We start from the raw sequence: 16096 nt of genomic DNA, 5'->3' as shown, positions 1-16096 counted from the left end.
GGATGTCCTTTGAGTAGTGGACCATTCTTGATAGACACAGTAAACTATTGAGTGTGAAAAACCCAGCAGCGTTGCAGTTCTTCACACAAACCGGTGCGCCTGGCACCTACTACCATACCCCGTTCAAAGGCACTTAAATTTTTTGTCTTGCTCATTCACCCTCTGAATAGCACACATACACACTCCATGTCTCCATTTTCTCAAGGCTTACAAATCCTTCTTTAACCTGTCTCTTCCCCTTCATCTACACTGATTGAAGTGGATTTAGTTTAACAAGTGACATCAATATGAGATCATAGCTTTCACCTGGATTCACCTGATCAATCTATGTCATGGAAAGAGCAGGCGTTCTTAATGTGTTGTATACTCAGTGTCCAGTGAGACAGAGGGGAGCTGTTTTGCTCAGATGCTTTCGCAGGTAAGATTTATGTATCTTGCTGTCAATCAAATTATCAATATTTAGAGACCCCCCACAGTTTGACTTTGTTGCATTTAGGGAAGCTCATGTCTTACTCATGTCGCACTCTGCATGTAACCAAATAATCTGGTTGGAATTAAAGAGTAACATCAAGAAATTGGACACACCTACTCATTCAAGGGTTTTTCTTTATTTATACTATTTCCTACATTGTAGAATAATAGCGAAGACATCAAAACGATGTAATAACACATATGGAATTGTATAGTAATCGAAAAAGTGTTAAACAAATCAAAAAATATGTTATATTTGAGATTCTTCCAAGTAGCCACCCTTTGCCTTGATGACAACTTTTCACACTCTTGGCAATCTTTCAACCAGCTTCACCTGGCATGCTTTTCCAACAGTCTTGAAGGAGTTCCCATACATGCTGAGCACTTGTTGGCTGCTTTTCCTTCACTCTGCGATCCAACTCATCCCAAACCATCTCAATTGGGTTGAGGTTGGGTGATTGTGGAGGCCTGGTCATCTGATGCAGCACTCCATCACTCTCCTTTTCGGTTAAATAGCCCTTACACAGCCTGGAGGTGTGTTGGGTCATTGTCCTGTTGAAAAACAAATGATGGTCCCACTAAGTGCAAACCAGATAGGATGGCGTATCGCTGCAGAATGCTGTGGAAGCCATGCTGGTTAAGTGTGCCTTGAATTCTAAATAAATCACCAACAGTGTCACCAGCAAAGCACCCCCACACCATCACACCTCCTCCTCCATGCTTCATGGTGGGAACCACACATGCGTAGATAATCCGTTCACCTACTCTGCATCTCACAAAATTACACGGCGGTTGGAACCAGAATTCTAAAATTTGGACTCATCAGACCAAAGGACATATTTCCAACGGTATAATGTCCATTGCTCGTGTTTCATGGCCCAAGCAAGTCTCTTCTTCTTATTGGTGTCCTTTAGCAGTGGTTTCTTTGCAGCAATTCGATCATGAAGGCCTGATTCACGCAGTCTCCTCTGAACAGTTGATGTTGAGATGTGTCTGTTACTTGAACTCTGTGTAGCATTTATTTGGGCTGCAATCTGAGGTGCAGTTACCTCTAATGAACTTATCCTCTGCAGCAGAGGTAACTCTGGGTCTTCCTTTCCTGTGGCGGACCAACTCGCTCTCTATCTTTCTCAGAGCAATCTTCTTGACCCTAACCAGTCAGGCTTCAAGATGGTTCACTCAACTGAGACTGCTATTCTCTTTGTCACGGAGGCTCTCTGCTCTGCCAAATCTGACTCTCTCTCCTCTGTTCTAATCCTCCCAGATCTGTCCGCTGCCTTCGACACTGTGGACCATCAGATCCTCCTCTCCACCCTCTCAGGGCTGGGCGTCAATGGCTCAGCACACTCTTGGACATCTCCGACCAGGTGATGTGGAGAGGATCTGTGTCAGCTCCACATACTCTCACTACTGCTGTCTCCCAGGGCTCGGTTCTAGGCCCTCTCCTCCTCTCTATATATCAAGTCACTTGGCTCCGTCATATCCTCAGATGGTCTCTCCTATCACTGCTATGTGGATCACATCCAACTACTTTTCTCCTTCCCCCCTTCTGACACCCTGGTGCTTGGCAGATATCTCAGCTTGGAGGTCGGCCCACCACCTCAAACTCAACCTCAACAAGGCCTGACTGCTCCAAGACCTCTCCATTATGGTTGACAACTCCACCGCATCTCCCTCCCAGAGTGCAAAGAATCTTGGCGTGACCCTGGACAACACCCTAACTTTCTTTGCAAACATCAAAGCATTGACTCGCTCCTGCAGGTTCATGCTCTACAACATCAGTAGGTTACGACCCTACCTCACACAGGAAGTGGTGCAGGTCCTATTCCAGGCACTTGTCATCTCCCGTCTGGACTACTGCAACTCGCTGTTGGCTGGGCTTCCTGCTTGTGCCATCACACCCCTGCAACTTCTCCAAAGTGCTGCAGCCTGCCTGGTGTTCAACTTTCGCTCCTCCGCACACTCCACTGGCTTCCAGTCAAAGCTCGCATCCACTACAAGACCATGGTGCTTGCCTACGGAGTAGCAAGAGGAACTGCCCCTCCCTACCTTAAGGCTATACTCAAACCTTACACCCAAACCTGAGCACTGCGTTCTGCTACCTCTGGTCTCTTGGGCCTCCAATCCCTACCGGAGGGCAGCTCCCCGCTCAGCCCAGTCCAAGCTCTTCTCTGTTCTGGCACCCCAATGGTGGAACCAGCTTTCAAGGACGGCAGGGGCGGGGCCCCACCTCTTAAGAGAATCAGCTGGTGATGCCTGTGGGCCAATCCGTGCGGGGCGTTTTGTGAAGTTGAAGCTAGTGGTAATATTTAGTCATTTGTTGAAATGTTTGTACCCATTGTTTGCTATTGCTGCACTAAGAAAGAAATGACAGTAAATATTCCCCCCAACAATTGGTAGTTTCCAGTATCACTTTATTGGACAATTCAACTTGTGGTATGTTATATTATATCTTAATCAGTGGCCCATTTAATGTTGTAACATTAGTTTGTCTAAATGTAGTACAGTGAAAGTTCAAATAAAAAGGATTAGACGTACTGTAGTCAAGCTCATTGATTTTCTTTATTCATTTTGCCAGAAGTTGCAGAAGGCATATAAGTATTTTAAAGTCTCCTATGGAGTCTGATACACAGGCTAGTACAAACATCTTAATAATCACTATTTCAGGTAGTCAGGATGAGGTTTGTATGTAACATCCACCAATGAACAAATCAACTTAATACAATAAAAGCTTCAGACACTGAAAACACATTGTTTGGCTTTATTTACTTTAAGAAGGATAAGCAGCCTGGCTGTTTTATTTAAATCCTCTTTAGGGACAATTACTCAAGATCAACATAGATTTTTCTTAATTAATAATTGGCTTCTTAAAAATTTTGCAATTCAGGTTACTATTGGGGGGTTTGATACTCTCTAGTTTGTACACAACATCGCACCAAAGGGAAACAGCAACACGTGTAAAACAGAGGAAGGGTTCTATATATTTAAATGCATATATTCTGTCTCTCTCTCTCTCTCTCTGTCTCTCTCTCTCTCTCTCTCTCTCTCTCTCTCTCTCTCTCTCTCTCTCTCTCTCTCTCTCTCTCTCTCTCTCTCTCTCTCTCTCTCTCTCTCTCTCTCTCTCTCTCAAATTCATAAATGTTGCCAAAGCAAAGTGATACACACAATTATGAAAACAACAGTGACAACAATAAAAGTAATAGCTATAATACTATTTATATATAAGAACTAAAACGAATACATATCTAATCAAAAAAAATTATACTGTAATACCTCTCTCTCTCTCTCTCTCTCTCTCTCTCTGTCTCTCTGTCTCTCTGTCTCTCTGTCTCTCTGTCTCTCTGTCTCTCTGTCTCTCTCTCTCTCTCTCTCTGTCTCTCTGTCTCTCTCTCTCAAAATTGTTTAATATCTTACCATCTTGGAGTCCACACCCAAAGTCCAAGCCTGGATGAAATACATCACAGTAAAGCTTAGGATCTTGTGTCTTGCCATGATGTCAAAATATGTTGGTCCAATGTCAACTTGTAATGGAGATGAATTGTCTTTTAAGATACAGAATCAGCATTGAAATGTTCAGCTTTCAGGGGGCCTTGTTATACCAGCGCTCTTGTGGATATTTTCACAGTCCCTCCTCTCTTGCTGAGAACAGGCACCTACAGATACAAGTACCCCTCAAACCACAAACCCCTTAGCACAGTACACACACACACACACACACACACACACACAAACACACACACACACACACACACACACACACACACATACACACACACACACACACACACACACACACACACACACACACACACACACACACACACACACACACACACACATACCCACACAGGTAGCCTAGTGTTTAAGAGCGTTGGGCTGTAAACGAAAGGTTGCTGGTTTGACTCCTGAGCCGGTGAAGGTGGAAAATCTGCCGTTTCTCTGCTTGAGAAGTTAAACCCCAACAACCACTGCTCCCTGATGTTGATTAAGGTAGCCCCCTGCACCTCTCTGATTCAGAAGGGATGGGTTAAATGTGCAACACACATTTTGGTTGAATGCATTCAGTTGTGAAACTGACTAGGTATCCCCCATTCCCTTCACATACACACACACATACAGTGTGGAGCCTAGTTGGGACAAAATCCTGCAGTACCTGATGCGCTCCAGAAATAGGGTTGATTACCTCTGGTCAAGTCTAAGCTTTGACTGCCAATCATTCCTTTAGCTGGTTGAGGTAAACACTGCCCTCTTCTGCCCAGAATGCACCATGTCAAGACTGAAGGCCTCCAGGTACATTAGTGTGTGTGTTCGCTATTCTGTTGTCTCTCATGCCAATGTCCAGGTTATGATTTAGGCAGTATTCTAATACTGCTGGTTATGGTTGTTACCTTTATTTTGTTATGACTGAGATGTGAGAGGACTGGTAGGTTGATAGTGTTCAATTCCTTTGTTATGACTGAGATGTGAGAGGACTGGTAGGTTGATAGTGTTCAATTCCTTTGTTATGACTGAGATGTGAGAGGACTGGTAGGTTGATAGTGTTCAATTCCTTTGTTATGACTAAGATGTGAGAGGACTGGTAGGTTGATAGAGTTCCATCATATTGCGTTCAAATGGTGAGGTCTGTCAGATATGTGGTGGTTACAAATGATAGGAGACAAGGAAAGGAGACAAGGAAAGGAAGGAAACAGATTGAGACTATGGCCATATTGTTTGGTAACAAAGGGCCACTGACTGTGGAGTTTATGATGGAGTTCAGCCACTGTTTAGGTAGCACCTAATCTAACAGTTATATATGTTTATACAACGGCTGGGTATAATCCTGAATGCTGATTGGTTAAAAGCGCATTCCAGCCGGTGTCTATTCCACAAGTTACCACCAGCTAAATCTATGACGTTAAAATGACTCTTTACTCTGTTACGTCTGACTGCGCAATCCACTGTCTCATCAGCCCAGGCAGGGAAGTTATAATCTTAAGGTATTCATGATCATTTCCATGTCTTAGAGATATTGGGTTTAATAGTAGTGTCAAAGCAACAGTTAGTGTCAAAGTAACCAGTGGATAGACAGTAGATGTTATGACAGTTCACTGCCACCATGTTGCCTCTGTTGTCTCTGCTAGTCAACACTATGGCTGCTGAACGCTTCCTTCATTACCAAGTCCCATTCCTCTCTCCTCCAACCCCACTCATGACATTGGCAACGTTCCAGGCTGACTACATTGACGTCGCCTGCCGGATCTCACAACGCCTGGATTGGTGTTTAACATATCAGTTAACCAAATCATGTGGTATAGTAATCTAATGCCCATTGGTTGCTGTGTGCAGCCTGACTGCAATATAGTCTGCCTTGAACGAGACCGTTCTCTCCTCGTTGTGGTTAATAGACTTTGCAGTGCTGAGCTCTGACCTCACAGACACAGGAAACTACTAACCCTGCTCCTGCTCTCCCTCCCTCCCATCTCCCTCTGACCTCACAGACACAGGAAACTACTAACCCTGCTCCTGCTCTCCCTCCCTCCCATCTCCCTCTGACCTCACAGACACAGGAAACTACTAACCCTGCTACTGCTCTCCCTCCCTCCCTCCCTCCCTCCCTCCCTCCCTCCCTCCCTCCCTCCCTCCCTCTCTCCCTCCCTCCCTCCCTCCCTCCCTCCCTCACTCTCTCTCTCCCTCCCTCCCTCCCTCCCTCCCTTTCTCCCTCCCTCCCTCCCTCCCTCCCTCCCTCCCTCCCTACTGTGTAGACAACTTCACACCACAGCTTATTTAAAAAAAATTGTCGCAGAACCAAGTATCCTAATTTGAATAGAATAGGACAGAATATAATAAAATAGAAAATCTTAATTGTCCATTAAAATATTTAATAAAATATATCACATTAGGAAAATATGGAATGATACCAGTCACCAGTCAGTCATCAGGGTGACTTCACTCATAACCTCAGACTGCTGTTTAGTTCTTTCCTAGCCTGAGTCCCAGATCTGTTTGTGCTGTCTTGCTAACTCGAGGTGTCAAAAAAGAAAATAATAATCACCCCTCTCCCCCACATAAAAAATATTTTCACATGACCCTCCCCTTGTACTCTCAAAAAATGTGCAGACCCTCCCACTATTAAAATTAACAACAACAAAATGTATTACCACCATAAATAACAATAACTGTAGCAATATGTGTAAAAATATATAGACACTTCCGGTCAAAAGTTTTAGAACACCTACTCATTCAAGGGTTTTTCTTTATTTTTACTATTTTCTACATTGTAGAATAATAGTGAAGCCATCAAAACTATCAAATAACACATAGTCCATCATTACTTTAAGACATGGTCATTCAATACAAAACATTTCAAGAACTTTGAAAGTTTCTTCAAGTGCAGTCGCAAAAACCCTCAAGCGCTATGATGAAACTGGCTCTCATGAGGACCGCCACAGGAATGGAAGACCAAGAGTTACCTCTTTTGCAGAGGATAAGTTCATTAGAGTTAACAGCTTCAGAAATTGCAGCCCAAATAAATGCTTCACAGAGTTCAAGTAACAGACACATCTCAACATCAACTGTTCAGAGGAGACTGTGTGAATCAGGCCTTCATGGTCGAATTGCTGCATCAAGTTTATTTCGAAGCCATTAGTTTAATTTATTTCTACAAATATTTAGAAATAGTTTAATCTTAGTTTAAATCTAAATATCTTTGTAGCCACTTCTAATTATACCTGAGAACAAACTAATTTTCTTCAAGTGAGCTGAAATTAATATATTTATAACAGATGTGCAGGTTGTGGATAAATAGGACAGGAGATGTAATAATACTAAATGCTTTTCTTTATTGGTTTTAACAAAAGCTGCAATGCACATGACAACAAATGCCAATTCACTGGCAGAAGAAATGTTAACAATCCAAGCAAACAATGTGGGTAACATTTACAACAGTACAGATGAATGTAAACAAACAGAGTGTACATGCTAACAAATGTCAACAAATCACAAATTACAATTCGATTCAATGTCAACAAATTACTACACAATATTAAGAAAAATAACCTTGATCTTAATCTGAGCAAGCAATGCGGGTTAAGAAGTATTTAACAGGATCATTACAGCTGAAAGAAGGAAAGATACATTTGTTTCAGATTACTTAATTGTACATTGGTGGGGGAATGATCAGTGATATACAGTAATTATCAACATAATATAGAGCGTTATGTAGCCTTTTCCTGATGCGCGGTTGAATGCAGAAAAGCTGCTTCTCATGTTTGATTTTGCTCCATTTTGCAACTTGCACTTCAAGTCACTCTGAACTCCAGTGTTCACTAGTGTGTAGACGACTTCACACCACAAGTTATTCTCTTGTGACTTCGTCTGGATGTGAATACCTCATAGGGAGGAATTAAGACTTCTCTCTCGCCAGTAACTACAGAGTAATATGATATGTCAGCTCCAAGACATGTGGAGATCTCAAAGCAGGACGTCGTTCCAAATGAATCTCTGCCTATTTTCAGGTCTGGAGTGCTCGAGGCGAAGCTGCCGAAACAGATAATTTTGTTAATAACGTTTTGATCAAAATAAACGTTGGTTCTACGGTAGGTGGTCATACATGTTGTTTGACTTCGTTTGAGCATTTGAATGGCCTCAGTTAGATAGAAGTGCAGGGAATGGTACTGGAATGATGTTGTCCCATAATTAGATCTACCATCTCTAACTTGTCTGTTGAAGTCCAGGTAGATATTGGGCTTTTCATTTGTGTACACATATATAGCCATGGAATGTTCTTTTTTCAGTTCATGGATAGATGGTTTGGCCTTTTGTCCTGCTTTGTTCAGGGCATTATTGAAGTCTGAATTTGTATTTTTCTCACGTGGGAGGGAGACTGTGTTCACCTCATTGTGCATGTAGTTAGATAGCCTGGTGGGTAAGAGCGTTGGGACAGTAACCGAAAGGTAGCTGGGTCAAATCCACTCTAACCACAAGGCCACTGACTTGTTTTTAGGTGTAATAGCCATTCAATAGAGCTTGTGTCAGAAAGCTCACATTCCACACTCAACGGTTTGCATTACTCCACCACCTTATAAGGCAGGGGTCAGCAACCCTGTTCCTGGAGTGCCGCAGGGTGTTGCCCCAACTAGGCTCCACACCAGACCAACTGAGCTAAATGATCAGTTCAGTGATTGCCTAAGTTCAACACACCTGGTCTTCCAGGTTGGTTAAATCAAAAACATCATGTGTCTATGGAACTCCAGGACCAGGGTTGCCTGCCTCTTTTATAAGGTATCTCTACAGAGATAAACAGTCCTATTAACAGACATACACTTCATGACCCCAAACTCTCCCACTGCACTGTGTGGTCACTGGTCAGTCATGATTACGGACACTCAGGTTGCAACAAAGTTATGGATGACCACTGGTTGCTATTTGGCAAATGTCCAGGAAAAGGTGTGTTTAGTTTAAACAGAACCACATTTCTGAAAATGTTTGTGGCTCTTTGAGGATGTGTGACCATCATCTTCTTCATTCAGTTACAATGATCTTAGTGGTGAATTTACCAGAACTGGAGCCCGATATAGTTTTGTAGAAGACTTCAGGTTTCCTGTCTGCAGACTGTCTGAAAAGATCTACTGATACTTGGTCAGAGAGCTGGCTCTATAGGTTAATAACAGATCTACAGTGTATAAAGATGACATGAGATGTAATCATTCTCAATGCTTTTCTTTATTGCTTTCAACAAAAGCTGCAGGGCAAATTTATAGGCTCCTTTATTTCAATATTTTAAAACAATGACAATGTCAAGAAAGAAAAACATACATTTACAAGCAAAGCAAGATTTTCTTAACAGGATCATTACAACTAAGATATGGAAAGTGGTTTAGATTCCTCATCATTGTAGTAATTGCATCATTGTTTCTGGATGGAATGATTAGTGATATACAGTAGTTATCAACACAATAAAGAGCATTATGTAGCCTGTATCTGATGCTCTGATTAATGTATCAAAGCTGCTTCTCAGGTTTGGATCTGCTCCATTGTAAACCCATCTGCAGTTCATGTTGCTCTTAGATATTCCAGTGCTCTTCAGTGTATAGATGACATCACACCACATGTTTGTCTGGACATCAGTGACTCTAAAGACCTCATAGGACGGGATTAAAACCTCACTCTCATTGATATAGGCAGAGTAATATGTCAGGTTAGCACCAACACCTGTGTTGATCTCAAAGCAGGACGTGTTGCAAAAATATGTAATGACTTATTTAAAGAACTGGAGGCAAAGAATCCGAAACGGATCTCTTTGTTTAGAACATTCCGATCAAAATACACCTTGGTTCTACGGTAGGTGGTCCTACATGTTGTTTGACTTTGTTTGAGAATCTGAACGGCGTCAGTTAGATAGAAGTGCAGGGAATGGTACTGGAGTGATGTTCCATACCCATATCTTCCTTCTCTAACTGCTTTGTTGAGGTTAGGGTTTGTTATATGTATACAAATACAGTTGAAGTCGGAAGTTAACATACACTTAGGTTGGAGTCATTAAAACTCGTTTTTCAACCACGCCACAAATTTCTTGTAGAATAATAGTGAAGACATCAAAACTATGAAATAACTCGTATGGAATCATGTAGTAACCAAAAAAGTGTTAAACAAATCAACATATGTTTTATATTTGAGATTCTTCAAATAGCCACCCTTTGCCTTGATGACAGATTTGCACAGTCTTGGCATTCTCTCAACCAGCTTCATGAGGTAGTCACCTGGAATGCATTTCAATTAACAGGTGTGCCTTGCTAAAAGTTAATCTGTGGAATTTCTTTCCATCTTTGATTTTTGGTTCCAACCGCCGTTTCTTTGTGAGATGCAGACTAGGTAAACGGATGATCTCAGCATGTGTGGTTCCCACCGTGAAGCATGAAGGAGGAGGTGTGATGGTGTGGGGGTGCTTTGCTGGTGATACTGTCGGTGATTTATTTAGAATTCACTTAACCAGCATGGCTACCACAGCATTCTGCAGCGAGAGGCCATCCCTTCTTGTTTGCGCTTAGTGGGACTATCATTTGTTTTTAAACAGGACAATGACCCAACACACCTCCAGGCTGTGTAAGGGCTATTTGACGAAGAAAGAGAGTGATGGAGTGCTGCATCAGATGACCTGGCCTCCACAATTACCCGACATCAACCCAATTGAGATGGTTTGGGATGAGTTGGACTGCAGAGTGAAGGAAAAGCAGCCAACAAGTGCTCAAAATATGTGGGAACTCCTTCAAGACTGTAGGAAAAGCATTCCAGGTGAAGCTGGTTGAGAAAATGCCAGGAGTGTGCAAAGTTGTCATCAAGTCAAAGGGTGGCTACTTAGAAGAATCTGAAATCTAAAATATATTTTGATTTGTTTAACACTTTTTTGGTTACTACATGATTCCATATGTGTTAATTCATAGTTTTGATGTCTTCACTATTATTCTACAATGTAGAACATAGTAAAAATAAGAAAAACCCTGGAATGAGTAGGTGTGTGCAAATGTTTGTCCAGTACTGTACATACAAACAAACGCACACACACACACACACACACACACACACACACACACACACACACACACACACACACACACACACACACACACACACACACACACACACACACACACACACACACACACACACACACACACATACAAACGTACACACACACACACACACACACACACACACACACACACACACACACACACATACATGCAGTAAACACCAAGTGACTTCTGAGAGTTGTTTGTTCACACTTCTTTCATACTGATCTATGTGAGAACATGACTAACATCATCAACACACTGCTGAACTCATCATCATCATCCTTCCCCTCTAATCAGGGACTGATTCAGGCCTTGAATACTAAAAGCCAAAATACCACTTGAATCAATCAATCACCCAGAATAAAGGAATACAGCACTACAGTGAAGCTTGAGGCCCCCAGTCCAGGGTTTCCCAACCCTCTCCTCAGGGACCACCAGACGTTTCACATTTTAGTTTTAGCCCTAATCTGACACACCTGACTCAGTCTACTAACCATCAACCCCTTGACTAATTGATGCAGGTGTTCCTGTCTGGTGGTCCCTGAGGAGAGGGTTGTCTGGTGGTCCCTGAGGAGAGGGTTGTCTGGTGGTCCCTGAGGAGAGGGTTGTCTGGTGGTCCCTGAGGAGAGGGTTGTCTGGTGGTCCCTGAGGAGAGGGTTATCTGGTGGTCCCTGAGGAGAGGGTTGTCTGGTGGTCCCTGAGGAGAGGGACCACCAGACATGCCCTATAGGCACTCGTTCCTGGAGCGCCGCAGGAACTTCTTGTTTTAAATTTAACCGACCTGGAAGACCAGGTGTGTTGAATTTAGGCAATCACTGAACTGATCCCTACTGTGTGAGACTGGATTTGAATAACCCTAGTCTAAGCTTTCTCTGTCAATCATTACTTTAGCTGGTTAATTGAAATGCTGCCCTCTACTGGTAAATGTGAAGAATGCTCCATGTCACTGCAGCCTGCCTAGACCAAAGCATCTGTCAATCATCTTCAACCCTCTACTTCAAAAAACAGATAAAGCAACACCTCACGGCACAACGCCTCTCCCCTATTTGACCTAGATAGTTTGTGTGTATGTATTGATATGTAGGCTACGTGTGCCTTAAACATTTTTTATGTAGTTCTGTCCATGAGCTGTTCTTGTCTATTAATGTTCTGTATTATGTCATGTTTCATGTTTTGTGTGGACCCCAGGAAGAGCAGCTGCTGCTATAGCAACAGCTAACGGGGATCCTAATAAAATACCAAATACCAAATAAAACATTTGTTTCACCAGAATCCAACTCCTAAATAAGTGTGAGACAGTCATATGAATATGAAAACCCCTTTATCAGATCAATTTAAAAAAGGCCAATGACTAAAATATATCCTTGATTGTTGTGCTATTTGATGTTTATTGTCAACCTGCCTCATAGACAAACCCCATAGACCGTGTCCGACATCGGTGTCTTACCCACTACTTACTAAAACTACTGAGTTCTGATCATACAACGTACTATTTAGAATGTAGTCTCGCGAGCCAGCCGGATCTCTCACATTAATGTTTCACTACATGGTAATCTGTCTGGTTATTACGAGGCTACTTAGAATGTACAGTCTAGTTAAAATGGATGCAGTAAGCCACAAATACTAACATACTTGTCAGGTTTTGGCCATGACTGTTCGGGTTTTGGTCACTAGATGTCCCCATTGCACCTTTTTTGTACCTTTTGTTTTTCTTGCTCTAATTATTGTTTGCACCTGTAGGTCATTCCCTTGTTAGTATTTAAACCCTGTGTGTTCCTCAGTTCCTTGCTCAGTGTTTGTAAGTTAGCACCCAGCCCCAGCCCAAGCCTTGATTTATATAGATATTTCTCTGGTGGGATTTTCCAGAGGTTCTCTGGTTTAGTTCTTGTGTTTTGTTTGAGTAGTCTTTTGAGGTTTGTTTTTCCCTGCTGTTTTTTACCACTTTGTGGAGTTTCTTTTGTTTTTTGGAGGTTTTCCTCTTTGTGCCTCTTGGCTTTATTTTTGGACATTGTGGATTTAGTTTCTTTGCCTGAAGATTTTGTTCTTTAATTAAACCACCATCTCTAGTACTGCTGTGTCTGCCTCATCTTCTGGGTTCTGACAATTATTAGTGACTGTTTCTCGCACCGGGTCGTGACAGAAACACTGAGCCATTATTATGAACCCAGAGGCAGCCAGTACCCAGGATCTTTTTTCCATGCTGTCCCACCATGAGGGGACTGTCCAACGCCACGAAGCTGCTCTGGTTCAGCAAGAGGCCTTAATGGCTAGACATTCTCAACTTCTGTCAGAGATGCTGACTTCCATAAAGCAGATTTCGGATCGACTTTCCCCGGCAACCGCTTCTGCTCCAGTTCATCCGATTCAAGGCCCCTGGCAGTTAATCCCCTGGCTGAACCTCGTCTGCCGCCTCCCCAACGGTTCTCAGGGGACCCGAGTGTTTGTAAGGGGTTTTTCACCCAATGTTCTCTCTCCTTTGAGCTGCAACCATCGTCGTTTCCCACCGACCGGTCCAAGATAGCATATATCATCACCCTGCTGTCGGAAAAGGCCCTAGCCTGGGCTACTGCTGTGTGGGATGCCCAAAGTCCCTGCTGTGCCAGCTACTCTACCTTTGCTGAAGAATTCAAGCGAGTGTTTCAAGGTCCTACCAACGGCCCTGACTCAGCCAAACAGCTCCTGACTCTCCGCCAAGGTCGGCGTAGCGTGACGGACTATGCCATCCAGTTCCGCACTGTGGCAGCAGCAAGTGGCTGGAACGACGAGGCGCTCACAGTGTGTTTTTTGAAGGGTCTTTCTGACACCATCCAAGATGAACTGGCCACTCGGGAACCACCGGACAACCTTGAGTCCCTTATCAAGTTGGCTTCACGCATAGACCAGCGTCTGAGAGAGAGAGAACAAAACCATATACCGCTCACCCTAGCTCCTATCGGTTCCAGCTCCGAGTCTCCACCTTTATCCTCGCTGGCTCCACCAGAACCCATGCAGGTTGGACGCATCTCCCAGGCTGAGAGAGACCGCCGGATGAGGGAGCGATGCTGTCTATATTGCGGCAAACCGGGCCATTTCCGCTCCACGTGTCCCGGGCTCCAGGGAAACGCACTCTCCCGTGCAGGCCTGGGAGGACTGTAACGGGAAACATAACCTCCTCCCATCCATCCAACTCCCGCCTGCTCATTCCTGTTACCCTTTCCTGGGACGACCACGAGTTTTCTCTTCAAGCCTTGGTAGACTCTGGAGCCGCAGGTAACTTCATGGATGGGATCTGGGCGAAGGAGAATGGCGTTCCTTCTGAACCTCTAAGTGACCCCATAAGGGTGACTACGTTGGATAGAAGTCCTTTGGGATCTGGACTTGTCACTCGTGCCACTACCCCCTTACGACTTTCAGTTTCCCAACACCAGGAAGTGATGAACTTTCATCTGATCTCCTGTTCCGAGTTTCCTCTCGTCCTTGGTTATCCCTGGCTTCACAGCCATAACCCTCACATCGACTGGTCTGTGGGCACTATCAAGCAGTGGGGTCCTACGTGCCAAGCCACTTGTATCTTCCCGAGTTCCCAGAGTTCTCCTTCCGAGTCTCTAGAATCCATCGACTTGTCCCGAGTTCCCGAGTGTTACCATGACCTCAAACTGGTATTTAGCAAACAGAGGGCCACCAAACTACCACCCCATAGACCTTACGATTGCACCATCGACCTGTTGCCGGGGACCTGCCCTCCCAGGGGTCGGATCTTTTCCCTTTCTCCTCCCGAACAAGCTGCTATGGATACCTACATCAAGGACGCTCTGACAGCAGGCCTCATGCGTCCATCTACCTCGCCGGCGGGAGCAGGGTTTTTCTTTGTGGCCAAGAAAGACGGTGGATTACGACCTTGCATCGACTACCGGGGACTCAATGCCATAACCGTCCGTAACCGCTACCCGCTACCCCTTATGGCCACAGCCTTTGAGCTGCTCCAGGAAGCAGTTGTCTTCACTAAGCTTGACCTGCGGAATGCATACCATCTTGTGCGGATCAAACCCGGGGACGAGTGGAAGACCGCTTTCAACACGCCTACTGGTCACTACGAATACTCGGTGATGCCCTTCGGCCTGACCAACGCTCCGGCTGTGTTCCAAGCGCTCATAAACGATGTGCTTAGGGATATGCTTAACATCTTTGTGTTTGTTTACTTGGATGACATCCTCATCTTTTTGAGCTCCCTTCAAGAACACACTAAGCATGTCAGACAAGTGCTCAAACGCCTCCTAGACAGCCATTTGTACGTTAAGCCGGAGAAGTGTGAATTCCATTCCTCTCGAGTACAATTCCTGGGATTTATAGTGGAACCCGGACGAGTCCAGATGGACCCCAAGAAGGTAGAGGCGGTAGCGGATTGGCCCACCCCCAAGTCCGTTAAGGAAGTTCAGCGTTTCCTGGGCTTCACCAACTTTTACCGCAAGTTCATCAAGAACTTCAGCTCGGTGGCAGCCCCTCTCTCGGCGGTAACCAAGGGTGGCAACACAAGGTTTCTGTGGGGAAGAGAAGCTGAGACGGCCTTCCAAGGACTCAAGCAGCGCATCCTCTCTGCTCCCATCCTGACACTACCAACGGCGGATGAACCTTTTGTGGTGGACGTAGACGCATCAGAGGTTGGGGTTGGAGCTGTCCTGTCTCAGAGGGGTGAAGACAAGAAGCTTCATCCTTGCGCCTTCTTCTCTCACCGGCTTACCCCGGCCGAGAGGAATTACGATGTGGGGGATCGTGAACTCCTAGCGGTTAAGATGGCATTGAAGGAATGGAGACACTGGCTCGAGGGGGCTTCTCAACCGTTTCAAGTGCTTACGGACCACAAGAATCTGGAGTATATCCAGCAGGCGAAGCGGTTGAACGCCAGACAAGCTCGATGGTCTCTTTTCTTCAGCCGATTTCAGTTTATCCTCACCTATAGACCCGGGTCGAAGAATCTCAAACCGGACGCCTTGTCACGAATCTACTCTCCTGCCATTCGATAAGATACTGACATGACTGTCCTTCCGGCCGCTAAGATCGTGGCTCCGATCTCGTGGCAAGTGGAGGATACCGTG

At 44.4% G+C, this 16096-nt stretch overlaps 1 pseudogene across 1 annotated transcript; it reads right to left on the bottom strand.

The window, feature by feature from the left end:
- Window positions 1-7629: 7629 nt before the first annotated feature.
- On the bottom strand, window positions 7630-8357 carry LOC311110195 (ecto-ADP-ribosyltransferase 5-like; annotated as a pseudogene). The gene has a single exon. The product of its transcript is annotated as an ecto-ADP-ribosyltransferase 5-like (transcript).
- Window positions 8358-16096: the final 7739 nt, after the last annotated feature.

This window comes from Coregonus lavaretus, assembly GCF_964263955.1.
Source record: "Coregonus lavaretus genome assembly, contig: SUPER_35_unloc_2, whole genome shotgun sequence".
Taxonomy (NCBI): Eukaryota; Metazoa; Chordata; class Actinopteri; order Salmoniformes; family Salmonidae; genus Coregonus; species Coregonus lavaretus.
The sequence above is the reverse complement of the archived record's forward strand: the minus strand, read 5'-3'. Positions and strand labels throughout refer to the sequence as shown.